Here is a 16,572-nt window from a genome sequence, read left to right on the forward strand (position 1 = left end):
TGCCTCATCTCCAACTATCCATCATGTTATACTGGTACAGCCCCAAGCCCTTCCCTTCACCCCACTTTAGCCCTCAGCAGCCACAGCTGGCTCCTCCAGCTGGCCCTTGCTCCCACCCCAGAAAGATACTCCCATTCTGACCAAGTCGTTTCTCAGCTTAAAATGCCAGCTGGCTGGGAAAAAAAATAGAGTTGGAACCATAACTCACACTATGCACCAGGATAAATTCCAAATGGATCAAAGCTTTAAATGTAAAACAAAACAAGAAAACATAAAACGCCAGAGGAAAACATGAGGAAATTGCTTTATAACCTTGGGAGTGGGAGAGGCCTTTCTCATCATGACTCCCAAGTCCAGAAGCCATAAAATAAAAGCTTGATAAATTAGACCGCATAAAAATGAAACCTTCTGCATGGCCAAAATACACCGTAAACAAAGTCAAAAGTCAAGTGACAAGTCAGGAAAAAAATATCTGCAACTCATAACCCAAACAAAGGACTAACCTCCCTAACATGTATTTAAAGGTTCCTAAAAATTGATAAAACAAAAGGCCAACAACCCAACAGAAAAACAGGCAAAGGGTATGAACTGTTCACAGAAAAGGGAAACCAAATGTCTCTTGGAAATGTGGGAAGATGCTCAGCCTTACTCATTATGAGATAAGTACCAATTAAAAGACACTATGGTACCATTTTCCACCTATCAGATTGGAAAAATACCCGAAGGTCTTACTGGTGAGGCTGTGGGAACCAGGTGTCTTGGTGGACCCCTGTGGATAGCATCAAAATTAGAATCACATATACCTTCTGTCCCAGCAATTCCACTCCTAAGAAGGTGCCCTCAACAAACACCAGCCCCTATACAAATGAGTTATGAATGAGGTTGTTCACTGCAGCACTGTTTGTAACAGCCTCAAATGGAAAATAACTGAAATATCCTTTATGATCACGCAGTACAAGAATACGGAAGCTCTGAAAGTGTTGCTAAGGCAAGATCTGCAAGCAATGCCGTATGGAGAGCAGTGGGGACAGTGTGCTGCCGTGTGTGAGGAAAGTGGGGGAAAGACAGTGCATTTGCTGGTATCTGAATATAGGAGTAACGAGAACTAATACCCAGGTGTCCCAGGTGGGGCCAGGTGGGTACTACTAAGCAGCTGGTGGGAAGAGACTTTCTAACCTTTTTGATATTTTTAAACCACATGAATATATTATTTATTCACATTTTAAAATATACAGAGTGAACTGTTTAAAACGTCACCTCACAATCTGGCCCCTGCTGCCTGCTCCAGGCTCATGGCTCAGCCTTTGCAGCCCTCCTCCTCCTCATCCTTCAAAGGCTTCCTTTCAGCCCTTCTGTAGGGGACACCCCCTGGGTTCCTCCAGTCTCTGGGCATCTCTGTCCCAATCCTGATCACCGCCAGTGTCCTCATCTATGCATGTGTCTGGGTACTGCCCCCCCCATAGAATAGGACCAGGTCCCAAGGGGGCTCCCAGTGAATGAAGACTGAATGAAGAGGGGGTGGGCCTGGTCTGGGACCCTGAGTTTGGAGGCTTGTTTCCTAACTGGCCTCCTTCTGGACAATCCCAATCTCATCTGTGATGCCCTCCAGGGACACTCTCCCTGTCCACACTGCAGTCAGAAAGGACCTTGGCTCTCCGGCCCTTTCTGCAGAGAATTGTCAATTCGTCCTTCACAGGCTCCCCAAACCCTCCTTAGGTCCTGGCAATCCTGCCCCTTTCTTGGCCATAGATACTATCTGTAAAGTGAGGTTGGAAACAAGGCAAATTTACAGTGGGGTGGGAATTCCACCAGTGAGAATCCAGCAGAGCCCCAAGCCCACAGAATCCCACCCCACTTCTGCAGAGCCCCTTAGCTCCCTTCCTACAGGCAACTGCCTTGGGGGTAAAATTTGAGCCTCCCTCAGGAACTCACTATACCCTCTCCTCTCAAAGATGACCCTAGGCTATTCTTGGTGACCCCATCCACTTCTCTCCATCCTTGGGGCTCCTCTTCAGCCAGGCCAGGCCACCACCCTCCCTCACCTTCCAGCTTGCTTCATGATTTCCCACTGATCCCCCACTGGTCAGTGGTCCAGTCCAGCCACCACAGGCATCAGATTTAAATCTCACAAAACCCCTGTAAATAGGGGCCATCATTATCATGCCTGTTTTACAGATGCATAAACTGAGCCACAGAGGGATTAAGTATTTACTCGTGGTCACACAGCAAAGAGGAAGAGCTGAATCTGAACCTAAACCATCCAACTCCAGTTTGTTCTAACCACTACACCAACACATCTGGATGTAGTATCAACTACGAGCACTCGGGCTGACTCCTGACACGGTGGATGGCCTGGCTCTTGCTGACCCACCAGCATCAAATTTCCCCAACCATATCACACTCTGACTGCAGTAGCTCCTCAACCCATCACACTTACACCCTGGGCATCCATATGTGCTGGTCTCTCTGCCAGGTGTTCCCTCCCCAGTCTTTATGCTTGACAATTTCCTACTCATCCTATGTTTTTGATGGCCAAAGAAGTGGGAGCCTACATTGTGTGGTGGGCCAGGTAGGCTGGCATCTGAGGTGGGCAAAGCCTGGGTCCTGAAGGGCCTTGAACCTGCCAGGCTCAGACAGAGCTCATTTTACTCATTCTAAACTCTGGGGAAGTCTTCCTGATTCTAACCTAAACTACCTCAACCTAGATGAGTCAGGGGGATTCCTGGGCCTCTAGAGAACGTGTCTCTACTTGTCCCTGATCAATGACCAAGCTGGGCCACACAGTGTTCCTTTGGATGCATGGCTGGCTGCCAGCTCTTATCTCTCTCAAAGGGCCTGTACATTCCCAGGTGGCAGCAGTGGGCAATCAGTGTCTTCTCACCACGCTGACAGGCCATCCTCCTGATCAAGTTGGGCACAGCCCAGCTCTATAGGTGCCTGGTGGGGGGCATGGCCTGCTCATAGGAGCCCCAAGGGGGATGTTCCATCAGCCTGGTTCCCTGTGGAAAACTGGCCCCCAACAGGGTTTGTCCCTGCCCAGGGAGCCTGGCTGGGCTGAACTTCTGAGCCTGCAGAGAAGCTGAAGGGAAAGTCTTGTCTGGCCCTAAACCCCTCCAGCAGGGCCCCTCTGACCCAAACAGAGAATCTCTGCCTGAGTCCTAAGGGGCTCCATAGAAGCACATGGGGGGAGATGTGGTCAAGGGGGGCAAACACACTCCCACCTTTGCTTAAATCAACAAGGTCCCAAGTTGACATATTTTATAGTTGTGTGTCACGATTCCTCTAGAAGAAAGGGTTCCACTGTTCTTAAAAGCTTGAAAATTGCTGCCTGGGATAAAGTCCAGCCTTTCAGGGATGGTCTTCCAGACTCCCCAGGACCCACCAACGTCTCCAGAACCAGGGAGCTTTCATAGGGCCCCAGTTGCACCAGGGCTTTTCCATCACAGGCTTTGCCTTCCCTGTTCTCTCTGCCTGAAGGACCTGGCCCCATTTCTTTCTGTCAAGGCCCGGCTGGTCCTTCAAGGCTCCAGCTACTCCCTCATCCCTCATAAGCCTCCCTCTTCCTCCTTGGCCTCCTTTTTTCTGATCCTCAGTTCTAAGATGGGGCTCCTGGGTCAGGAACTCCTTCCTATTAGTCCTATAGCCCACAGGCTAACCCTGTACATATGGGTACCAATGTATGGCAATGGAATTGAATTTCTTTTAAAATTACCCTGGGATCTCCAAACCTATTGCCCAGGCTGATTTCAGAGTTAATTAGAAAAGCTAGGAGCAGCTGTGCAGTCAGCTCAGTTATTCCACCAGTGACAAGTACCCCAGTCCTCAGTCAAATCTCCGGGCCTTCCCCCTGGGAGTGAGGCCCTGCTCTAGGCAGAAAGTGGGCTGAGGCTCTCTCCCCATTCACCTGGTTCTGGAATCCACTGCCCAGTCCAGCCCCATGATGGGAACTCAGGGGTTTTAGTGCTCTGTTCACATCTGCCCAGATGGATAATGCCTATTTACATTACTTGTTGACATCTGGCTGCCCCTAACTATTCCAACTTTACTGTCATCAAAGCTTTCTCCCCAGGAGGTATGAGCAGTTCTCAGGCTCGGTACTCACTTCCAGTATCTGCACAGATGTCTTCATGGGTATAAGTCTGTCGGGATTGAAAAGGAATATATGTGTACGCATGCCTATGTGTAGTATACCTTGGGCTTTGCCCATGTTGGGACTGGTGGGGGGCTATAGTCAACTTACCTCACAGCATGGGAATTGCTGGTTTCAGTGCACACCCCCCTCCATCCTGCGGGCTCTGCCAGGGCTCCTTTCTGCATCTCCAGTCTGAGCTCAGGGCCCAACACTGGGTGCTTCTTCCCTAGCACCCATGGCCCAGGCCTGGCCACACAGAAGGTGGTCTAATAACTGAGGGGAGGGTGCCACAGTGCTGCCTACAGCCCAAGAGCTAAACTCCTGGGACAGGGCTCAGGGCCAGGGGCCCAGTGGGAGACAGGGCAGCAGGCTGGGGGTGAGGGAGGCAGCCTGGGTTGGCTGCGGGTCTGGGCCTCTCTGGGCTCTTTGTCCAAATATGGAAGGTTTTTTTGTCTCCATTTGAGTCATGCCGGCCATGGCCCAAGAGATCTGCTTTCCAGATACTGCAGGCGGGAGGGATTGTGCCAGCAATGCCTAGTCTGCCCCCGTCCACCTCTCCTTCCTCTGCCTGTGGCTCATCTCAGCACTCCTCCAAAATCCTGGGGCACAGCTTTCTTCACCAGCAGGGAGCCCAGAACCTAAGTTAGTTGCTCTCCAGCACCAAGAGAAAGGGCCTACATTGGGGAGGAAACACTCATTCCCTCTGTCTGACCATCACCTCATCTCACTCCCCAAGGGCCCTTATATTCAACTGAGTCATCCAATATTTACTGAGCAACTACTATGTGCTAGTTCCTGGGGCTAGGACTGTGGATTGTGAATCCAGTAGGCTCCCCATGTCCAAACTGAAATTCACTTTCTCTTTCCATGCACCCACCCTGGGTATGGCACCACCCCCACCAGGCAGTCCTGAAAGCCAGGAGCCTGGGTAACCTGCAAGAATTCAGGAACCAGACTGTCTGGGTTTGAACTGGAACTGTGCCACCTGAACTTTCCTAACCTGGGCAAACTACTTCGCCATGCTGTGCCTCGGTTCCTTATCTGTGTCACAGGATGTCGGCACATCCCCACAGGGTGGTGTGAGAATTAAATGAATACATGGAAAGTGATCAGACCAGTGCCTGGCACACAGGAAGAGCACTGCTACCAGTACTGTGACTCTCTGCCCCCTGACCGTACCACATTCAGTCAGGTACTGTGAACTAGACTGCCTAAGGCTTTACACCAGCTTTCTCCTGATCTCTCTGCTTTAGACGAGTCACTACTGCAGCACTGGAGTGAGGCCAGCCTAGGCTCCAATACCACCTTTCTCCTTCTGAGCTCTGTGATCTAAGCTTGGCACCTCAACCTCTCCAGGCCTGTGTCTAGTTCTCACCCCCACCCCGAATCAGTACTGGCTTGACACAGTACACTTTGCCCATCTGCCAGCTCCCACCTGCCTGGGTGCTCAGGCCTGTGAGCCCACACAGGGCTGGGCATGGTGGTGGGAAGACTAGCCTGAGAATTCCTCAGGGGCAGGGCGCAGCTCTCCTCCTCCTGCCTTCCTTACCCCCTCCATATTATTTATTTAATAAATGTGTTTTGATGTCCCACCGTGTGCCAGGAACAGCAGGATTTGGCATGGAGTGGGGGCACCTGACCAGAACCAAGCATTAGGTCACAGGGTGAACTGGGGGCCACACCCACAATGCCACACTGCCAGAGAGCCTTTGAGGTCTGTCCATCCCCAAGCAGAGAGTGGTTGCAATAGCTGTGAGTCCTGGGGCGAGGGAGGATTCCTGACAACAGGACTGGGATGCCAAGGGGACACTGCCCAATACAGGGCCCTCTTCCAAAGGCCTGGCCTTAGCCAGGAACCTCTGTCTAGCTCTGTCGGAGGCAGGGAGATGCAGAAGACGGAAGGAGCAAGACTGATGGAGGAGGGCAGGAAGGACCCAGGAGGAAAGAGAGAAGAAAGCCAAGAGCTTCCAGTGAGGGGAAAGTCTCGAGTGAGTCTGTACAAGAAAAGAGTGCAGGAGGAGGAGGAGGAGGAGGAGGAGGAGGAAGAGGAGGAGGAGGCCTCCACAGCCCAGGCCCTGGGTCCAGGTGCAGAGGTGCCGCCGGCAGGCCGGTAATCCGCTTGGCTGGCCCCGCCCTCCTCCTCCTCCAGCCTTGGGGCCAGGCCCAGGGCTATTTTTAGTGGAAACTGAATTTAGCTGTTCCCTCGGAAATTCCTCACCCTCCCCAGGCTACGCCCCCGCTGGCCTTGGGGAGAAGCCTGGAAGCCCTGGTCCAGGCGGGAGGGGAAAGGAGGGCCCAGGAGCAGCAAAGAGCTAGAAGGGAACTTGGACATCTAATGAGAAAACTGAGGTTCCGATAAGGCCCCAAATGTGAGTCACTCCTTTTCCTACAGCCCCCCTACCCTATTCTCCTCCAGGAAGCCTTCTGGGCTGCAGGGCCAGAGAATAGCACTTGTCTGAGGGTCTCAGGTACAAATATCATAAGGATACTTTGTCTCCATCTATATGATACACTGCTAGCAAGATTGCCTGCCTATCCACCTACCAGTCACTCTACCCCCAGCTCTCAAGAGTCTGCATAGTCCAGAGCTCTCCTGCCCTCTGCCACATCTGGAACTCCCACTTCACAGATGGGGAGACTAAGGCCAAGCAACTTGTCTTGTGTCATAGCCAGTGAGATGAAAAGGGGGTTTTATGGAAAATAACCTCAAAGGGTGATCTGATCATAAATTCCCAACTGGGCAGGTCATGATGGGTAGTCATACCCCAGGCCTGTAACTTATTTAGTGAAAGGTTTTAAGCAAGCCCTGTCCATTGTTCTTGTCCATCTAGGTTAACATACCAGCCCCCGAAGGCATAACCACCCTTAAGAGGACATAGAACTTAACCTGTAATCTAATCCTGGCCTTGCTTTCTCCCGCCTTCATGTAATCTTCCTTATTTCCTTCTTTAATTTTAAATGCGTAAAGGACACTGCAAAACTGTCATTCTCCAGAGCATTTGAGATCTTACTTCTTGGCATATGTCATCAGTTTGGCTCAAATAAACTTATAAAAATTCTCTACAGGTTTGGACATTTCTTATGTCAACACCAGCAAGGCAGCACAGGCCTGCTCCTTTTCTCCCATGCTCCCTGCCCAGGCTGCTCCCAGAGGGCTGACTGGGGGTATAGCCTGGAGCTCTGCTGTTCTCTGGGGACCCCATTGAGAAGCAGGGCCCTTCCACCAGAGCAGGAGAGGGATTGAAGTTAGACAAGAAGCATGTGGTCACAGAAGCAGGGACCTGAGCTGGCTCAGAGCCCTCTCACCCTTCCAGAGATGCAGACGAAAGTTCTTCGAGGAGGAAGGGGGATGACTCAGAAGACCCTGCATCCTGTCCCAAAGCCTCATTCTCTAACTCAAATAAGGTAGGTGGGACCCCCCAGATTCTGATAGGACTCCTGAGTCTAAGTTTAAACCATCAGATTTTACATCCAAACGATCTCCCTGTGAAGTCCTTTTCCCTCTAGCCCCACATCACCTGCTCCCCTCGGCTCAGGACTCTCACCTTCCTGTTCCCTCGTCACCACTCAGAACCAGAGGATGCTTTCCGATGTGCCAATCTGGCATTGCTCTTCTTCAGCTCTTAACCTTCCACGGTTCCCCACTGCCCATAGGACAAAGCCCAGGCTGTTTAATTTGGCACTCGTGGCCTGCAACCTGGCTCCTGCATACATAGCCTCTCCCTGTAAGCTCTGGTGAGAAACTTCCCTGCGCTCTTGGCCTCAGACATATGTTGAGGCTTCGCTTTCCTGCTTGGCTCAGCCCCATTCCCTAAAATGCCAAATGACCTCCCCTCTCAAGAACTCACAGTGGCCCCTTAGACCTGCAGTCCAAGTGGGGCTGAGCAGTGGTGAGGTGCCCAGGGCAGATTGCTGGGCCTGCTCTGCTACTGTGTGGCCTTGGGCAAGATCCCTCCCCTTGCTGGGCCCCAGTTGCTTCTCCTAATAATGCAGGGTGAGAGGTGGTTAGAAGACACAGCTGGCCCAGGGGGACCATCCTAGCATTCAAGGCCCTGCCCCTCCTTCCTCCTCCTACCTCCTGGCCTGCCAAGAAGTTGGATGTCTCACCACCAGACCCCGCCCCAGGGAGACAGGGAGAGAGACTGGGGCACACAGTGAGGAACCAGGAGTGAGACCTCGGTGACACAGGCAGCCATGATGGAGTCAGTAGGATTTGGGGGGAGGGGGTCCCTTCCCATGCTTCCACCCCTTCCCTTCCACATCTGCTCCTTGACCTCCAGTGCCCCGTCCTGGGAAAGGACTGGATGTTTGTCCAAGGGGTTGGGGGGAGGGGTCTCAGAAGTCCCAGGAGGCCAGGCTATGGGGCTGGCTGGCAGCCAGGACCCCAGGCCTCCCTCCTTCCAGCTAGGGAGCAGGGCCTGCTCACCCCCTGGGAACCAATAAACAGGAAACAGATACCAACCTGGCGCTTGCTCCCTTGGCCTGGCCCCCTCAATCACAGTCCCCTCCATCAGTCCCCCCACTGCCCTCCCACTGGTCCAGGACCTGCCCCACTTCTCCAGGCCTCAGAATCTCAGAACCAAGAAGTAATGATCTCAAATAATCTTGAACAAAATCAAGCTAAGAGGTATGTGGAAAAAACTCAGAATTCACTGTGAAACCACGAAATTCTGCACACTGGCCTGGCCATCTCAAAATCACACACTTCAGCCCTAGCCGGTCTGGCTAGTAGTGAGAGCGTCAGCCGATGGACTGAAGGGTCCTGGGTTTGATTCCAGCTAAGGGCACGTACCTCGGTTGCAGGCTTGATCCCCAGATCCTGTGGGGGTACATGCGGGAGGCAACCAATCAATGTCTCTCTCTCACATCGATGTTTTTTTCTCTCTTTCTCGCCCCCCCTTCCACTCTCTCTGAAAAGCAATGGAAAAAATATCCTCTGGTGAGGATCAAAAACAACAACAAAAAACACACACTTCAAAGTGGCCACATTTCTGAGAGCTTCTAGACCTGGGGTCATGGGCTGAGGGCTCCATAAGCATTATCTCTTTGGCCTTCATATTAACTCCTTAGTGTCCCCATGTTACAGAGCAAGAAACTGAGACTCAGAACTGAGGTGTGGTGACTTGTTAGGCATCACCTAGTGAGTGAGTCAGAATCAGGTCTGAGATGTTAACCCTTATCAGTTTGACCCCAAAGCCCACCAGGCACACAGACCCTCAGACTCCCTGCCTTGGAGGGGACCAACCCCCATTTCATAGGCTGGTTCCAATAGGTATGGGGCTCTGACCCAGAGAGAGCTTTGGCTCTGCTGTGCCTGCCAGGTTGGGGCTGGTGGTAACAAAAGGAGAGAGGAGCTAGAGAGGGATGCCAGGACAGTGGGTGCTTCTACCCAACTGCCCAGCCCCTCTACCCCGCCCACTTCCAAAGGCCCAGGATGTGGGGCCACCTAGCCTACCCAGATGTAGCCAGGACTCCACCTGCCCTCCTATCCAGAGCTTTATCCTGTGCTTCAGTGCTGGAAAGGGATGCCAAGAATCCAAGCATCTTGGAGTCAATGTCTCTCAGAAGCTTAGAATCCTAACATCTTAGCATCTCAGTCATTAGGGGAAGAACTAACATTTCTTGAACACTTACTATGTGCCAAGCCATCTTAGCATTATTTCATTTAATTTGAACAATAATCCTTGATGGAGGGGATAATGCATCCATTTTTTGGACTCAGAGAAGTCTGTAAATGCTTGCCCTGGGTCCTGAAGCCAGACTGGGGGGAGAAGAGATCTGGGCCATGCTCCTTACTGTCCCTCCCACATGGCATCCTGGCCTTTCAGGGTGCTCCCAAGAGGAACCTAACAGGTCCTCTGGTCCAACAGCATCAGTCACCAATACTGGATAACCCCAGAGCTACTGGAGAGGGGTTGTGGATGCCTCTCTGGGGACCCAGATACCTTGGCTCCTGGCACAGGGGGCTCCTCTCCAGATGCCCCTAAGGTCCACCTGGGACACATGGGAGAGATGTGACTCCCACCCCCTCCCTAGGCCTCTACCTTCCCTTGGTTCTAAACTCTCCTGCCAACTGCCTTACTTGGGAGCTGCTTCATCCCAATTTTTAGTCAGCAAACCCAGGACCAGCCAACCTGGAAGCCAAGCCTGTCCACAAGGAACCCACTGGTTCTTCAATCCCTCTCCCACCAGGCCAAGGCTCAGCCACCATCTGAACCCCACCCAGCTCAGGGGGCTGGGACCCTTGTTGAAAGCTTCTGGCAAGCAGGGATGGTGTCCAAGCTTTCCCTGTGTTTACTCACTGCCCATCAAGGGCCTCAACAATTGACTGCTGAGTTATGAATGACCAATAAACTTGAGAAGAAATACCTGCAAGATAAATGCAGTGGACTTGAATTCACAGGCTCAGCTCTGTAACCAGCACCTACCAGAGGCTCTGGATCTCAGGAGCTGACAACCTGGCCCCTCTGCCCACCTGTGACAGACAGAAGAATGGCCCCCAAAGATGTATACGTTCTAATCCTCGGAACCTGTGAATACATTACCTTACAGGGCAAAAGGGACTTTGAAGATGTGATTAAGGATTTTGAGATGGGAAGGTTATCCTGAATAATCCAAGCTGGCCCTAAGTAATCACGAGGGTCCTTATAAGAGGGTTAAGAGGGAGGCAGGAGGTCTGGTTCAGAGTGAGAGAGAGATTTGAAGGTGCTATGCTGCTGGCTATGAAGATGGAAGAAGAGGACATGAACCAAGAAGTGACAGTAGCCACCAGAAGCTGGAAAAGACAAGGAAACTGATTTTCCCCTAAAGCCTCCAGAAGGAACGCAATCCCGTTAACATCTTAATTTTAGCCCCATTCGTATTGTTTTAAGCCACTAAATGGAGAGTAATTTGCTACATCAGCAATAAGAAACTAATACACTATCCATCTCTGCCAACCTAAACCTTGGAATCATGTCCCTCCCACCTCAGGTAGGTCTGTATGACTCTTCTCACTCTCACTCTCTCTACCCAGGGAGAGTGTCAGAGCCCTGTGACTTCCACAAGCCCCACAGGAAGTTTTAACATACTGGCAACAGCAGCATCGATACCTCTGGGGACAGGCCACAGAGTGAGACCCACAGCCTGCCACAAGTGTGGGGAGAGGCCTGCATCTATAAGTGTGTGTTAGGAGTGGTGGAGCCTAGAGCAGCTGCTAGTGGTAGGGGAAAGGGCCTTGGGGGACAGACCAGGGTGAGTATGGCATCACTCTCCTCAGTGGCCTAATGAGGCTGCGAGTCACCCTACCTACCAGCACTTAGTCTACAGGTCAAGAGTTTACTCAATGCAGCTGCTACCTCTTCCAGCAGCTCTGGGAGATTTTATCCTGGTGCCCAAGAGCACCAGGCTGAGAGGGAACGGACTTATTTAAGGACACACAGCAGGAAAATGGAGAAGCTTAGGCTGGAACCCAGGTCTTCTGACCCTAGTGCAGACAGACCTCTGATGTGTTATGCCAGGTAATTCCTGGTTACCCCACAGCTACTGGAAGGGGGCCAGGGGCACCCTTCTGGGGGCTCTGATACCCTTGCTGGGGCGTTAGGCCCCTGCATGTCATGGGCTGGAGCTTACCACTGCTCAGGGCCCGGCAGCCTGGTAGTCTTCTTCTGCCTGCCTTGGTCCACCCCTGGAATGCCCCAGAGGCCTGGGAGTAGAAGTGGGGGGAATGAGGAGGGATCAACTCCCACTGGGGGGGACACCAGCTCCAACAGACTCCTGCTTCCCAGGGGACCCAGGGCCCCTGTTTCAGGGCCTGCCAGCAAGGCGCCAGGCTGCCTGGGCACACTTCCCAATAAGTACACCAGGGCTTCGAGCCTTTCTGGGAAACATGGGCTCCCCTTTCCCCCGCCCTGCTACCACCATCCCCGCCAACTCTGCTCAGTAGGAACTCTGTGGGGCCAATATATGACCTAGGCATCAGGATGCCTGGGGCCAAATCCCATACTCAAGCCACAGGGCCTTGGGGAACCTCTCCCCACTGTGGGTCCTACTTCTTCATCTGTACATTGGAGACATGGCAATGCCTACCCAGCTGGAGGACCATATGGGAGGGACAGAACTGCCTTGGGGTGGCACGCACTCTCTGTCCTGGGAGACACGCAAGCTGGAGCTAAAGGGTGTCACTGTGCTTATAGAGCAGACACCAATGGAATACGGCACTGTCACAGTCCTCACTGAGGCCCTGTGCAGCCCCAGGCTCCTAGGCTTTGAGCCAAGCCAACATAGGTCTGCAGGGGACAGCCAGTCAGCCAGCGCAACCTACAGTCCCAGCCTACCCTGTCACTCTCTAATCCCCTATCTTGATATCTTTTGCTGCCCAACCCCCACCTCTCCCTAACACATAATATATCCATTTACAAACAGGTCTCCTCCAATCTGGAAGCTCCATGAGGCCAGGCCTTTGTTTGCTGATGTATCCCCAGAGCCTAGAAGAGAACCTGACGTGGAGGCTCAGTATTTGCTAAATGGATGAATGCATTACCCTATCAAGGGTCACCCAAGTCTCTGAGACAAACTCCGTCTGCACGCAGTCTGCCATGTTCTTTCCAACCTCTTAGCCTCTGTTCATGCTGTACCCTCCTCGGAGTAATCCCTCCCTCCCTTTGTTTTTAAAAAAATATGTTTTTATTGATTTTTTAGAGAGGAAGGGAGAGGGAGAGAGAAACATCGATGTGAGAGAAAACATTGATAAGCTGCCTCCCCATATGCACCCTGACCAGGGATTAAATCCGCAACCTGGGCATGTGTCCTGCCCAGGAATCCAACCAGCGACCTTTTGGTGTACAGGATGATGCTCAGCAACTGAGCCACACCAGCCAGGTTCCTCTCTTCAGTTTTAAAGGCCAAGCTCAGGCAGAGCCTTCTCCAGGAAGCCTCTCCTGCCAACATGGGGTCAAGTCCCTCAACATCCCACAGCTTCTTCAGTCTGTGACTAGATTCTGAAAGCTCTTGAGTGTTTCAGCTCCCCAGGTAGCCTGGGGGTGCCTCCCCTCCACTGTGAGGGGGGCATGTGTAGCCTGAGAGATCACAGATGGGACGGAAGAAGCAGGAGGGACAAGTCCTTACACTGGGTTGGGGGCTGGGGGCAGGGTTAGCAGAGACTGCCAGCCTCCCAAACCCAGCTGGTCCCAGAAATGTGGGACTGGAAAATGTCAGGCTCAACTCTGGTCCATCCCCCAACTCTTCCCGGCTGTGGGGGGAACCACTCCTGGGTCACACTCCCCCCACTAGCCCAGGGCCCTTAGGAAGGGAGTGGGGGGGGCAAGGAATAAACAGAGGAAAGGGACAAACCTCTGCCTGTACTCCCTCTTCCTACTCTCCTCCTGCTGGGTGACAAGACGTTTAATTATAGATATTTGGTACCGCTCAGAATTCCAAATGTCCTAATCGCTTCCCCTCCCAGAACCAGTTTCCACGGAAAAATCATAGCAAAGAGCCAAGGAGGGGAAGGAGAGAACCCCCACTCCCGTGGGTTCCCTGCCAAGGGGAGACAGAGAGAAGAAAGGTGACGAAGAGCTGCAGCCAGGCCTTCCTCTGTAAAGCAGGGAGCTGGCTGGGCAAGCTGGGGGGTGGGGGCCGTGTCTGCTGGGGCAGGCGGTGAATAGTAAGGCCAGGGTTCTGGTGCTTGGGTCTGGCTCTGCCCTGCCTTACTGTGTGAACTCAGACTCAGCATTCTCCTTTCTGAGTCCTGAAGTTCTTCCCACGACAACCCCAGGCTCCGGTGAATTAAATAACCACCATAAAGGTGTTAGGGGTGTGCAGGTGACGCCTCCATCTGCCCCCTGATCCTGTTCCTCTACTCGGATGGCAGGCCAATCCCACTGAGAAACAGGAACCCGTTGGGCCCCTTCACCTCTAAGACACTGACATTTTAGGATTCAGTGGGAATCCAAGTCTGCAATTCTAAGAATTCAGCACTGTAAGATTCCCACAGCTTTCACATTTGAAGAAACATTCAGAGTGTCTGGCATATAGAAAGCACTTAAAAAATGTTAGCCACTGTTACTGCTATTTCAATATGCTAAAGTTCTGTGAGCCCATTGATCTGATTCTGACAGACAAGTCACTTCCTGTTTCTGGACAACAGTTGTCAACATCTGTCAAATGGGTATCAAGTATCTGAGGGCAGCAGGTCGGACCACAAGACTGTGCTTTGAGGCCAGGGTGAGGGAAGCCCTGAGTGAAGTCACTGATCATTGAGGCTATGCTATGTGACCTCTAAGTGGAAATGCCAAGGGTCATGGGAGGGGCAGGGAGGCTCCCACAGCTCTACCTCCTCCCCCCAGCGTATAAGCAAGCAGGTGTCCACACAACAAAGCCACCATGAGTTATCCCTCATTCCTTGAGCTCTTAGGTTCTTATAGCTCTTGCATAGACCTGCCTTTCTCTCCCTTCCAGCCACACCCCAACTCCTCCTTTTTCCTTGACCACCCTGCAGGCTGAGTCCTTCCTATAGAGCCTCAAAGAGCAGTCTAACCTCCCATTGTACAGATGGCAAAACCAAGTTGACTTTCCAGGTCTTAGAGTAGGTCAGAGGCAGAGCCAGGCCTGGTACCTAGGCTTCCTGTGCCCAACAATGGGGGCAATGCCATGTGGAGGGCAAATATGAACTTGGGCAGGAGACTAAGGGACTTGTATGCAGCCTGGGGTCAGGTCAGGGGCCTCCTCTACCCCTGGGCAGCTCCTAGCTGGGTTCACACTGGTTTCTGCCTCATCAGCAAAGTGTGAAAGCCTCTTCTCTTCACTTACTCTGGAGCCCACACCATACCATCTCCACCCACAGTCCAGGGAGCGTGACTGCAGCCCTGGGCCCAAAACAAGGGAACATTGTCTCCTCCATGGAGGCCAGCAGGAGGGGGCAGACAGCTTCTCCCCATCTTCCTGGGAAGCCAAAAGGAAGGGAACAGCAGGAGAGATTCAGGCTAGCAGATGGGAGAACTTCCAGATTTCATGAGGGGTTAAGGAATTAGGGGATGGTGAATATCTTCTGAGCCAATACAAGTTTAGCAGGTTACAATGAGGCCAGGAGTGCATAGCCCTGTGCTCAGAAACCAGTAGGTAGCAAGGGAGGAGGGTCGGAGGGTCCCAGGCTGGTCACTAGAAGCAGCTGGAACAGCGGAATCTGTTTTTTCCCTCTCCTGCCCCCAGGGAGAAGTGGTCATACCAGCACTCATTGTACAAGAGTCTGTCAGGTGGAGACCATTACGCCCATTTTACAGAAAGGGAAAGGTGAGGCATGGAACAGGTATGTGACTGATCTGAGGCCACACAGGGACCTGGAGCAGAAGCTCAAAACCTGTTCTATGATAGGCTCACCAGTTCTCTCCCCTAAGGGGTAAGCTGGGCCTGGAAAAGTGGGAGGATTGGAGCAGGCAAAGGCTTAGGGGTTGGAGAGAGCCTCCGTTGAGGGCAGAGAGAAACCTATGTTATGGGCAGGTATGTCCCGCTGCACAGCCCCCTGGAGGGCAGAGGGACCCTAAGCTTCTCCCTGAAGTCAGGCAGGCAAGGAGAGAATGTGCCGGGAGGTAGACAAGTAACCAATTCTGCAAAAAATCCCACCTCCTCTTTGGGTCTCAATGCCTCTTCGTAGAAGTAACCCCCCACCCCCAACAGTCTCCTTGAATCCCTTGATTCACCCCTGCTCTCTCCCCTAATTTAGCCTTCAAGGCTCCCAAAGGAGATAATTATATAGGAAAGGCAGCTGGGGAGGGGCCGATGGCAAAAGCTGCCCTGCTCTCCCCCTCCCCCACTCCCATGTTCCAAAGACAACAGGCACTGAAATTAGGGGCACCTGAGCTGCCCTACCAGGCCCTCAGAAGGAAGGACAGGCCCTAAATTTCCCCTCTCCCCACTCTCTGTTTTGCTGACTCTGTGGCCTCTGGGGTCTCTGTGAGAGACAACAACCAGAGCCAAAATCAGGGGGAACTCGAGACAAGGAGAGAAAAACAAAGAGAAGGAAAATTCAGAGTGAGGCGTGAGAGCGCTGGGAACGGGAGTGACCAAATTAGTCCAGGGTTTAGGGTTTCCAGGCTCTTCACTCAAGCAGGGAACACAGTGGTAGTGCAGGTCATGGCTGAAATAACCCCAGGGTCATCCCCTCGATAGGACCGGAACCCAGAGCCTCAAATCTAGCTTCCAACCTGATGCCAAGGATTCAAGCACCTGGAACCTATCTGAACCCACAGCCAAAACTCCGGGGACTCCTGAAGCCAGAAGGCAGAAGTGGAGGCCTCAGGGAGAGAGTCCCCAGGGCCTTTGCTCTTGGCAGAGGAATGGGGAAGGATCTCAGAGTCACCAGGAAGGAGATGCAAGAAGCAGGATAATGGACCAGAACCTCCACCCTGACCCACAGAGGCAACGCTGCCTGTGGGTGTCAGAACCACTCTCAACCTCTCAAGGCT

General features: G+C 52.5%; 1 protein-coding gene across 1 annotated transcript in view; it reads right to left on the bottom strand.

Moving 5' to 3' along the window:
* Nucleotides 1–16,572, bottom strand: part of ARHGEF17 (Rho guanine nucleotide exchange factor 17) — a 58,253-nt gene that overhangs the window by 37,404 nt on the left and 4,277 nt on the right. The gene's annotated exons all lie outside the window — the stretch shown is intronic.

This window comes from Miniopterus natalensis, chromosome 11 (genome assembly GCF_054644295.1).
Source record: "Miniopterus natalensis isolate mMinNat1 chromosome 11, mMinNat1.hap1, whole genome shotgun sequence".
Lineage (NCBI taxonomy): Eukaryota > Metazoa > Chordata > Mammalia > Chiroptera > Miniopteridae > Miniopterus > Miniopterus natalensis.